We start from the raw sequence: 12,529 nt of genomic DNA, 5'->3' as shown, positions 1-12,529 counted from the left end.
CCCTGGAGGTTTTTCGCCTTCCTCTGCAGCATGGGGCATGGGTCACTTGCTGGAGGATTCTCTGCACCTTGAGGTCTTTAAACGACGATTTGAGGACTTCAATAATTCAGACATAGGTTAGGGGTTTGTTATAGGAGGGGGTGGGTGAGATTCTGGGGCCTGCATTGTGCAGGAGGTCAGACTAGATGACCATAATGGTCCCTTCTGACCTTAAGTCTATGAATCTATAAACAATATGTTCATATGTACAACTGTTGGGGTACATGGCCTTGTGTATATATGTGACTCAGCCTTCTAGAGTTTACCTCAGAAGTCTGCAGGCTTGGCTTCACTTGATGTATTTCCCAAGCAGGTATTTGCTAGACATGCTGATTTTTGTGTGTGTGCACAATTGCTTCAGTCTGTGAATTGGTGATTAGACCCTCAGATTGTATGCAGAGGGGTTCCTTACTACCAGAACTAACTATAACTCTTGGAAAAAATGTGTCCACCAAAAATTAGCAGGTGTGTCCTGGTCAACTTCACACTCAAGGACTGTAGATTGCCTCATGGAGTTGTGTGTCATATATATGTGCTGGAACTTTGAGCTGTTTGCCAGGCAAGTGAGACATTGGTTTCCACTATTGGGGGCAGGTGGTTCAAGTTCTCATCGACAGCAACGCTACTGTGTTTTATCTGAGCAAGCAGATGGGGACTGTGTCATCTCAGCCACATGAAGAAGCGATCTATTTGTGGAATTTTTCTATAAAGAACAGTGTCTTGTCAAATGCTTTTCACCTTCCACGAGTGAAGAGCAATATTATAGATCCCCTCAGCAGGAACGTCATTGATCATCGCTAGTGGTCAATGGAGAGAGATTCTACAGCAAATCTTCCATCAGTGGTGGTATACTTTATGATAAATCTCTTTGTAACCAAACTGTGCACCAAATGTAGGAGATTCTGTTCCGGGGAAGTCACAACTGGGGTTCCCTGACAAATGCCTTTCTTCTTCCTTGACTGAATAATTCCCTCCAGTCCCTCTGATTCCGAGGATGATCAAGTAGATACAAAAAGATAGGGCAGCCTGAATTACTGCATTGTAACTGCCTGGCCGATGCCTTGCTGATACATGGACCTGCATCACCGTTCAATTTGACCACCCGTTACTCTGCCTGTGGATGAGGATCTCTTGTCTCAAAACCAAGACAGATCATTGCATCCTATTATTCCTGGGGGAATTCTATGCCAAAAAATTAAAAATTCTGTGCACAATATTTCAAAATGCTGCATCTTTTATTTGTCAAAATAACACTACATAATCACACCAGTTTCAATTATTTTGGCTATACAGACAACAACAACAAAATTCCCGCAGGAATAGAGAGTTGTAGGGGTTTCTTTAACAACCCAGTTCCTGTTTCTCTGCACCCTCCCCCCCACCCAAGAGCCCATCTGGGGGGCCAGATACTCATATCCCTCCCCCTCCAGAGCCCAGCCATGGGCATCCTCTGGTCCAGACACCTGCATCTCTTGTCCCCTAGAGTCCAGGGATCCAGAGGGAGGAACAGCCTGATGATAGATCCTGGGCTTGTATGGAATTTCCTGTACGCCGCCTCCTTCCTTCAGGGCATGTGGGGAACTGCAGCTGCTGGGAACCTTCCAGCTCCTCCTCCTCCTCCTCCTGGTAGTGTCTTCTATTTATGAGCTGGGAAGCTGCTGGATCCAGTAGCCCCTAGTAGTGACCAGCACTGGAGTTCATTTCTGTGAGGAGGGGTGTAGACTCACCCCTACGGCGCCTCCTGCTGGTGACTTCAGGGAATTAGCTCATTCCAGCTCTGGAGTGCCCTCTGCAGGGTGGTGATCCGCCTGTGCTCTGGCTCCCATGTCCCTCCCTGGACCTGGTGCCCCTTTACATGGGGTGCTGCCCCCTGGCATTGACCCCTTTCTCTCAGGGTCTCCCCTCCCTGGGAAGCCCCACCCTCTATTCCCACCTCACCTCAGTGTATGGCTACTGCCAGTCATGGTCTAGCCCCACACCCTGGGGCAGACTGCAGTATCAGCCTACTCATCACTAACAAGGAGGGTTTGGACCTGCTGCCTTAGCCTACCTCTAGGTTGCCCTCTGCAGCCCCTAGTACGCCTTGGCCTTCTGCTAGGTCGCAGCGTAGGGCTTTCCAGGTTAGAGCTCCCCAGCACCTCAGCCTGTCCCCAGCCCTGCTTCTCTCAGGTACTCTGTCTTTAGCTCCTTGCAGCCAGCCCCTTCTCCCTCTATAGGGAGAGGAAGACTTTTTTCTCCTGACTTCCCTGACCTTCTTATAAGGCCCTGTTGCTCAGTTTGGGGCATGGCCCCAGCTGCAGCCACTTCCCCCAATCAGCCAGGGTTTTACCTTGCCCAGCCCAGCCCTCTTCTGGGCTGTTTTAAGCCTTTCAGAACAGGAGCAGGGGACCACCCTGCGACAAGGGGAAAAATAAAATTCAGCATAGAACATTAATTCTATGCAAATTTTCCATTGCATAGTGGTGCAGAATTCCCTCTGGAGTAACCCCATCCTACAATCTCTTCACCTCACGGCATGAGCGATTTTTGATTGAGCAATGAGGAGTCTGCTCCTGAGGTATCCAGACTAGTTTGGTGAACAGCTGAAAGGATTCCACTAAAGCCATGTAGAAAGCAAAATGAAAAAGGTTTTCAATCTGGGTATAATCACACCAGTAATCACCAGATAGCACAGACATTAGCCACATGCTGGACTACCTACTGCATCTGAAATACTGTCAGTTCAGTGAGAGTCCATTTAACATCCATTTAGTCGTTTGTAAAGCAATGACATAGTCCAGATTTGATGCTATTACTCAAGCTTTCCGAGACACTGCTATCGTTGCCAAGTCATTGTTGCAGTCTCACTTGAAGTTTGAAGTCCCACCATCTGAAAAAGGAAAGTGTTAGTGAGTCACATATAGAGGAATTTGTATGTGCAATCACTCTGAGGAGAGAGAAACTGTTGCTTACCTGTTCTTTGATATGTTTTGTGCCCATATACCCAGTGAGGAGCTGCCAAAGTGTTAACAACCGGTTCCCTCCTCCTCACCGCAAGAGGGGAGGGGGGGGTCATGCCCCCCCGGGACTCCTGCCCCCCCCCCCCGGAAATTCTGCCCCATCCAACCTCCCACGTTCCTTGACACCCCACCCCCAGGACCCCTGCCCCATCCACCCCCCTTCACTGTCCCCTAACTGCCCCCTGCCATCCCATCCAACCCTTCCTGTTATCCCTGATGGCCCTCCTGGGATCCCTGCCCCATCCAACCACCCCTTCTCTCTGTCCCGACTGCCCCTGGAATCCCTGCCCGTGACTGCCTCCCACCGCCCCATCCAACCCCTGGTCCTTCCTGACTGCCCCCCCCGGACCTTTGCCCCCAATCAATTCCCCTGTTCCCTGCTCTCTGACCACCCTGAGTCCTGACCCTAATCCATCCCCCCCCATCCAACACCCCCTTGCTGCTCCCTGCCCCCTTACCACGCTGCCTGGAGATGGGGGCTGCGCCACCCAGAGTCGGGGCTGGGAGCCACGGGTGCTGGGGCGGACTTGGGGGCCAGGCCAGAGCCGCTGGCCAGCCTGAAATCGGGGGCCGGCCCGCAGTCGGGACCGGGGACCAGCCCAGAGCTGGGGCCCGGAGTCGGGGGCCCAGCCCGGAGTCAGGGACTGGGGGCTGACACGGGGTTGGGGTCCAGCCCGGGGTTGGGGTCCAGCCTAGAGCTGGGGGCCAGAGTTGCTGGCCGGCCTGGAGTCAGGGCCGGCCTGGAGTCAGGGACCGGGGGCTGGCCCAGAGCCGCACCGCCCAGAGTTAGGGCTGGCCCGAAGTTGGGGCCGGTCCGGAGCCACTGGCCAGGCTGGAGTTGGGGGCTGGCCCAGAGACTGGGGTCTGGGTCGGAGCCGCGCCGCCTGGCCAGAGCCGAGGCTGAGGCCGGTGTCGGGGCCGGCCTGGAGCCGCGCTGGCCGGAGCCGGAGCCGCCTAGAGCCCTCCTCGTGCCCCCTGCCCCAGCTCACCTGCAGAAAGCTGCTGCTTCCTTCTTAGCCCTCCAAGGCTTCCCGTGCTAACAGCTGATTGGCGGGAAGCCCGGAGGGGGACCCTTCTGAGGAGGAGGAGGCAGAGGCAGAGCTGGAGCCTGGTGAGCTGGGGCCGGGGGCAGGGCAGGGAGCTGCTGGAGCTTTTGTTAAATTTAAAAGCCCTTTACAACCGGTTCTAAAAGTGTTTCTAAATTTAACAACCAGTTCCCGCGAACCGGTGGGATCCGGCTCCAGCTCACCACTGCATATACCTTCCACGACTCTTCTGCCTTCCCTGCTACTTTGGGTTTTAGCTAACGGATGGTGCAAAGGACCAAAGAGGGAGGGAGCAGACATGCTCCTTTATACCTTTGGCTCTGTGTGTGCAGATGAATGGTGGTGCATGTGCTGCTTGCTGGAATGGCTGGCAAAGTCTCTGACTCACGTGCATTGGCTGCACATACACCTACAGAGTAATTATATGTATGCGCAGTGCATCCTGAAGAATAACAGTTACCATACTGGTAAAAAACTGCTTTTTCTTGCAGTAAAAACTGGATGATCTTCACTTCTCTTTCCCATTTAGTTCTTTTATGTTATGAGTAATTATCATTCCTCTGGATTTAGTGCAGTATGGAATAGATTTACTTTGGGCCTGGCAACAGTGTGTGTTTGAAATACATAAAAAAAGTCTCCCTTGAAATCAAGGACACAAATTGTAAATTCTGTAAATTAAAGTAAGTGAAGTGGAAACCCATTTTTGTGGTACATTTCTTTTTCAGGTTAGATATTAACTAGTAGTTTTTTACTTTTAATAAACTATGGTTTCACATCCACTGCTAGATATTTTTTTTCTGAATAAATGCTTTTGTTTTTGATGTGCACTGATTAAATGCTAAAAATACATAATTCACATGATCTGAATTGTACTCAGCAACTTGGAAGGAGTAGCCATGTATTGTTACAATATGCTCAGAGAGAACAATGATAGGATGATAATTAAAAATATTGGCTTATTTTAAATGGGTGGAAAAGTAAAAGCACACTTTCAAGAAGCAGGATTTTAAGAGCTCAGCTTGATTGTTTTAGACAAAATTAGAATGTAAGGAAAACTTAACATACAGAGATTCACTTAAAAATACTGGATTCTGGTCATAAAATTGGTGATTGCGCTTTAAAATAATTTTATATTTGGTATACTTCTTTGTGTCTTTCAGTATTTTGACTAAAAACCCACAGAAGACTCTCGCTAGTCAGTCTCCTACCTAAAAGTGCTGACCGCCCCCAAGTGGGTTCATTTTACCAAACATTGACTGAAGATTATTACACAGTTGAATGAATGTCCTCAGTAAATTAGGCTTAATGGGTTGACCAAAAAGAGTGGAATCAACCAGAATCCTTGATTTGTTGGTTATAGATGTCCAACTCCCATGAACAAGGTTGTGTAGGTCAACATACTGCAGTTATGTTGAGTTTTTGCCAGATCTTTTACGTGAATTATTCCTGCACTAAAATGGGAGTGCTGCTAGCTTCACTTTTCTGTTCTGCAATATTGCTTTTTGTCCATTCTGGTTTATCCTTACCCTTGACCTGATTTTCCTCATTTTTACCTGTTATGAGGTAGGGATTGAGAATTGACAGTGTAGTTAAAATAATCATTTCTGTTTAGCCCTTCCTCTTGGGCATGTTACTCAGTTTCTATTCTACTCAGAACTATTGCTTATATTTTCCCTGGAATTATTGCCATCTATCATATGGAATAATCATTTGGAATGCAATGTCCAGCCAGACAAACTTCTTTGTACTCTCCTTTAATGGCTTGTCCAGTGTTAGCACAAACAAATATTGAATTTACCACTTAAGCTCAGCCTTGGATGACTTTCTAAAACATTGAGATAGAAGATAGCTTGGAAGTAGTTGAACTAACTGTGAATTGATTTGATCGTCAATTGTTCATCTCTTCATTTGATGGATTTTGATAACCTGGATGACATACGTTTTCCTAATATATTGAATTTTGTTTGGCAGAAAATACTATCATAGTGGTTAGTTTTTTGACATCAAAATCCTGCTATGTTGTGACAATTTCTTTTCTCCTGAGTTTTGTAACTGGGCTCAGGTTTTTGGAAGAAAAATATTGTAGTTGCTATGATCTTTGTCCCTGTTGGCTCTTGTTGTCTTTAAAATTTTAAGAATTGTATAGGTCGGTGGTTTGAACATTGGCCTGCTAAACGCAGGGTTGAGAGTTCAGTCCTTGAGGGGCCACTCTAGGGATCTGGGGCAAAAATCAGTACTTGGCCTGCTAGTGAAGGCAGGGGACTGGACTCGATGACCTTTCAGGGTCCCTTCCAGTTCTATGAGATAGGTATGTATTTCCTTTACCTTACCAACCTAAAGGAATCTAATATCTCTCCCTCTGTTGGATTGTCCTTGGTATTAATTTTTAGTAGTGTAGGTATGAGATTTACCATTGAACTTCAAAATAAGTCTCATCCACAGGCATCCATAAGGTACTTATCTTCTTGCTGAAGTCTTGGTTCTTAAAATCCTACCTTCTTCTCACTCAGCCTAGGCTTGTCTTAGGTATCTCTCATAGAAACTGTAGAGATTTCCCATTAACAGTTTCAGAATCTGAAGCAGTAGTTTGTAGATTGCGCTTTGTAGCCATTCAATTATATAAGCTGTGAAAGTAAATTAAAACTTTTCCAGAATTCAGTTTACGTTCTTGCTTGAACTGAGATTAAATGGGAACCTGTAGTTTCTAATGCCTGAAAAACCCACTGAGATTTTATTTCTGAAGGGGGGAAAAAGATGTGGAAAAGGGTGAGGGACTGAAGAGGGAGAACTGCTGCCAAAATGACAGCCTGCTGCCTGCTCCTAGGCAGAGGAAAAACTGGAAAAGTCGGTAACTTGTGTTGATCTTCAATTATTTATCAAATAATTACCAAACACTACCAAATCTTTTTGTGTGTTTTATTTTATTTTTATTTTTTTTTGGCTGTCAGGACTGGTCTCTGCTTTATACCTGATGTTATCTTTCAAAGGAAGACCTATTAAGAAGGACTTATATTAGCCTTTAAAGGTATTAATTCTAGTACTGGTGCGAATATTCCTAATTTTGTCTGGGTCCCTGAAAAATATATTAATGCTAAACATCTGTGTTTTTAATATTCTATATATTTTCCTTTAAAAAAAAATATAAGATCAACAAGAAGCTGCATTTTTTTCAGAGAGATTTAAATTATTGGGTGAAATCCCTTGAATGTTCTAAGGGATAAGTTCAACTTTCTTTTTCTTCTTTATGAGATGAAATACTGCAAGAAGTATAGGAGGTAGATAGTCCTCTTTGTTTTGTCAGGGTAGTTCTATCCTGCAATTTTTTTAGCTACTTAGTTTATCTGGAACCATGGAATTTTGGCAAGAAATAGATCAATTCATATCCTCCTTTAACATCTCAAACACACATGGTGAATCTGCTGGTCCAGAATTCCATAAAACAAGAGGTGAATGTTTGTTTTATCCTCATTTCTTCTTGACTGTTACCACTTCAAACAGGTGGTTTAGAAATATACTTTCTGTACTAAAGCATTTAGAAAGTGTTTCCCTTCTCACCTTCCTGGCAGAGAGGACAGAAATGTATAATTTCAGAGTCAAGGGCATCAGTCATGTCATCTTCTCTAAGTTTATTCATGGTACATGCTTTTTTATCACATCCATGTATTTTAAAGAGAGAGAGAGAGAAAAATCATCCACCGGAGACTCTTAAACTATGTTAGAGATCTAGTCTCTGCAAATTATTTACCTCTGTCCTCAAGAGATTTGGTAAAACTGTTAATATGAGTAACATTTTTGGAATGGAAGAGTGCAGGTACAAAACAGGCAACCAAATATTTTTGTCTGTTTTCTTCACTTTGTATAAAGCACCAGAATATTTTTAGAATAAAAGTATAAAAAGAAAGGTATCTATTACTTTGATAAATACTGCACCCCAAAATGATCATCATTTAAAATATTCATAACACTATCCGAAGAATTTTAATTAAGTATAAACTTTTTATATTAACTCTGGCAAGATCTAATACAGTTGTTTTTCTGTTTCTGATTGAATGCAGTACAGCTGCTTTTTGATGTCATTAGCTATTTAAATGGAATAGAAAGTGGGAGAGGAGGAGGGCTAAAAAAACAGTTTTTTAAAGAAGAAAGCTGATAGTGTCTTCAGTAAGCAAATTATTTTGTGTTTTTCCCTTTTGATTAGGATATGAAATAACAAGTGAAGTCTGATTGCCACAAAAGAAATTACATCTGGAGAATTTAACTGGGGCAGTTTGGGAACTTTTAGTAAAGTGTTTCATATTGCTCCCCTATTTAGGAGAACACATGGATGACTCTAGCAAAACTTTCCTCTATATGTTTGTGGAAACATCACTATCTACCTTTTCTTCAAATAGAAGAATACAACTTCTGGATAGTTTGTTTATGTTCCCTAGGAGCATAATGTTGTAGACCATAAACGCTACATGTTAATGTTCATCAAATGCACCTGACACCCCAGATCCAATAGTAATAGCAGTATGTCTGATGAAGCTTGAGAATGATGAGACTCCCTGTTTGCCTGTGAAGGGTGGCAGTACATGCACAAACAGATACAATGCTCGGTGTTCATCGAACAAATTGGAATTTTTTTTACCAATTCTAGTTGACCCACGCTAAAGAGAATGTAATCTGTATGTTTGCGGAAAGTAAGCAGTTTTTACCAAAAACAGAGATTTTAAGTTGTCACCCTGGTATTACCATGGTAATATCCAAGATATTATGAACTACTGTTTTTACTTAATAATGAGGCAGTCTGTTTCTGTAACCTGGGTGATGAACCAAAGACCCTGATTTTGGTTTTAATTTTATTTTAAAGTGAACTAATTTGAGAACACTTTTTTAGTGTAAAGTCAAATTGCAGAGAACAGATAGCCTGAGTGAGAGGTGATCTGCTGAAATACAGCACCATACTATTGGAACATGTATACATTATGAAAAAAAAACTCATTGAGTTAGAAGGTTAACAAATATCAGGGGGATGAAAGGTCTTGTTAAATCTCTTTCAGTCAGAGGTGCATCAGCAGTTGTAGACAGCATTAGATTAGTTCCCATACTGGTGATATGCAGAGCAGCCATGTGGAGTTCTTTATATATGTAAATTTATGAACAACTATTATATGGATTATGTGTGGACTATAAATATGGCTTACTGGCATTAGAGGGCTTGATTTGATGCTCAATATTTTCTAAGTTTTTCTTATGGTGAGGTTTTTTTCATATCTGAATTATGGTGGTATTTTTCCTCATGGATTATATTTCTTGTTATGTTTGAAATGTTTTTTGTATTTAGTTTTTCAATATGAACATTTCTTAGATCTACTTTGTTTCTTTACATTTGGGAATAAGAATATAATACAAAACTTTACAAAGTGATTGCTTCACGTTTTGCAGTAATTGACATGTAATATTCTGTATGATCAACTGTATAATAAGAAACCTGATCTAAGAAATGGATATATTTTTAAAACGAATTGTTGAAAACATTAAGATTACCAGGAAGTATTATGTACTCGAGCATATAGTTTAAGAGGTGGCAATAAAAGTGTGGATCACAAAGACCATATTCTTTACCCACTTTACCTGTGTGAAGCCTCATTGATTGCAGAAATGGAAACTAGATTGTGGTTTTGGTTTTTATTTTTGGTGACCATATGAATGACAGAAGGGGACTTGAAATGATTTTTACGTGAAGTTAGAACTCCCATGGAAAAACATTATAAGTATGCAAACCAACTGTCCAGTTGTCCTGTAAATCTTCCCTCCAGGTCCTCCTGCAGAAATCAGACTATTAATAATCACTGAAGGGGCAGGTGGAAATAGCTGGCACTTAATTTTTCTGATAATTATAAATATATTTGCAGTTGTGTATATCTATGTACACATTGTGCATATGTGATTGTATCCATAAACCTCATTCTTCATGTCACTTGTCTTCGTACTCTTAGACTGTGTCTGCACTTGACTGTATATGGTTACACGTGCATTGTTCTGCCATAACCCCCCTATTGGCCACATCTGAAGCCCTGAAGCAAATTCCTGAAGGAGAGTGCACAGCATGAAAGGTAGCACTCAGAAGGGTTGTGGGTATGTACATGCCTCCTCTATTTCATGGCGCCATAACTGTTCTGCAGTGCAGCGTGGATAGGGTAAAGAGTCTGTACCAGATCACAGGTATCTATAGTCCTCCAAGGCTTTTTCCACAATGCATTGATCCCTTTGCTGCCTGATTCTTATCCAAAGGTATAAAGGTCCCTGGCCCCCCATTGCCAGTGGTAGTAATGACCTGTGCTGAGCACTTCATATCAGTTCTTCTGTAAGTGCTATTGATCAGCATAGCGATCATGGATCATGTTCCAAGGGCTGCTGCCTTGTCTCTGGAGTACACTTGGGTGCTGATCAAGCTGTGAGTCAAAGTACACTGTCCTCCATGACTTTGTCTGGAGCAGCAGGAATATACACCCATGCCAGGAAGTTTCATGGAAGTTGGAGGAGGTGGGCATTCACTGGACTTAGTCCCAGAGCTGGGAGCATATGAAGTACCTCAGGCTTATGTACTGGAGGGTGAAGGATGCCAATAATCTCTTTGGTAGGGTACCTAGCACATGCCCATGCTATGAGGAGGTGGACCGAGCGCTCCTCAGGGCTGTGAGTATGGAGCCTGAAAAGCCTCTTGATCCCCTCCTCAATCCTGCTGGCCTCGTTGTATGACTGGATGCCAATCAGGGGCAGGGCGAGGAGGCTACACGGACCTCAAAGGAAGCCCCAGGAGAACCAGAGGATAGGCATATGTGATTCTACATCTCTACTGGACAGACTCCGTTGAGGAAGCTTCCCCCCTTCTTCCCCCCCGCCCCCGGAGCTGAGGAGGACACCAAGCTGCTGCAGGAACTAGAACCTGAGGCTGGTAAATCATAGTAGCTTCCCCCTATATTACTGGAGCAAGAGATGACATTAATACATGCCTGAAGTTGGTGCCCCTCTATGCCTCCCATTCCCCCACTCTATCCTGACATGGTCCCCAAGCAGGATATTGCTGTAAACCAGCGATTTTACTGAAATCCCATGAACCTGTAAAGCATTTAGAGGAAGCTATACGTCATTGCAAATGACCTGTCAGTATGCCCTGGTGTCTGGGCATTTCTTGGCTAGCACTCTGGCAGTGATGGTCCTTGGGTGTGTAGATGGAGGGAGAGGGGAGGGCGGGATTGGTTCTGGAAGGGCCTGGTTGACGAAAGAACCATTTTTGACATTTATGGTTATGCAGAGATCCAACAGCCTCCCTTCTTATCTCCTTTGCTTTTCCTTCACTATATGAATGAGAGCCACATGGATGTGGGGCAGAGGTGGTTGGTTTCTTGTGTGCAGGTCTGCCAAGGTCCGGGAAAGGGAATTGTTTTGGTTGTTCGCTGGACACAGGGGCTGGACTTTTTGGTGATGCAGTGGAATTTAGGGGGTGGGTGGAAGTTTTCTGTGATTCTTTCCTGGAAGTTTGTCTGCTAGCTAGGAATACAGTCCGCTTCCTCTTGAATTGCCTCCCAAGCCTGCGCAGAAAATTCAGCACATTCTTCGTCTAGCAGAAATTCAAGCTTGTTCTTCAGGTTTAACGGCAGGGCAAATGTGTTTGGTCCAGCTGCGTAGCTCACTAAATCCCTCCACCCAGCAATATGTGGAGGGGTGATCATTAGCAGAAACATCTTTCTGGCATAGGTGGCTGGGTGTCCTCCAGAGGACTGGAAAAGCCTCTTCTCATTTCAATTACAGTATCTTGAACGTAGCTGTGTTATCCAAATGACGGCCGGCTATTAAAGAAGAAATACGTAACTACTAACCTACATCGTCCTGGAAAGGAACTGAACTCCACCCCAACTGGTCCTTTGATGCACTGTAAACAGTGCAACATTTTAATAACAGTACTGCAGGTATCTGAACATTTTTTACCCTTAGCTCCTTCCTCGTAAGTTTTCTGTAATACTAGCATTCCAGAGATGGTTAAAAAGTATCAATATTGTGGCCTTCAGCAGCACAGTTGTTAGGAGGGGGGACTTCCTAGGCTCCTTCAAAGGATAAGTGAAATATAATGCTAGCCTTGCCTTTGACTTGCCAAGATATTCCAGTGCTCACAGGGAAACCATTCTGCTGGTAGGGAAGGAGTGGCACAGCAGACATAGCAGAGACAGACAGAGAAGGGCCCTGGAAAGCTTTCACATTGCCATAGATCAAAAGAATCAGGAGCAGTTCTAGTTCCTTTAGGGCAAGGGACAATCCAGCCAGGGAGCGGGGTTGAGGCTGCTCCGCGCACATGTGCCGCAGTTCTGCACAGCTCCTGGAAGTAGCAGCATGGCCCCCCTCTGGCTCCTACACCTAGGGGCAGCCAGGTGGCTCTGCACGTTGCCCCTGCCCCAGGCGCCG

General features: G+C 44.4%; 1 protein-coding gene across 2 annotated transcripts in view; it reads left to right on the top strand.

Annotated features, from left to right (window-relative positions):
• The window catches only part of AKT3 (AKT serine/threonine kinase 3), a 297,009-nt gene that overhangs the window by 55,450 nt on the left and 229,030 nt on the right, over nt 1-12,529 (top strand). The window contains exon 2 of one of the 2 annotated variants that reach the window (XM_032801111.2): nt 5,245-5,315. The exons of the other annotated variant lie outside the window; for it this stretch is intronic. The gene's annotated coding sequence lies outside the window, so the exon portion shown is untranslated. The remainder of the gene's footprint in view (nt 1-5,244; nt 5,316-12,529) is intronic. 2 annotated transcript variants of the gene reach the window in all.

Source organism: Chelonoidis abingdonii, chromosome 3, assembly GCF_003597395.2.
Source record: "Chelonoidis abingdonii isolate Lonesome George chromosome 3, CheloAbing_2.0, whole genome shotgun sequence".
NCBI classification, from domain to species: domain Eukaryota; kingdom Metazoa; phylum Chordata; order Testudines; family Testudinidae; genus Chelonoidis; species Chelonoidis abingdonii.
The sequence above is the reverse complement of the archived record's forward strand: the minus strand, read 5'-3'. Positions and strand labels throughout refer to the sequence as shown.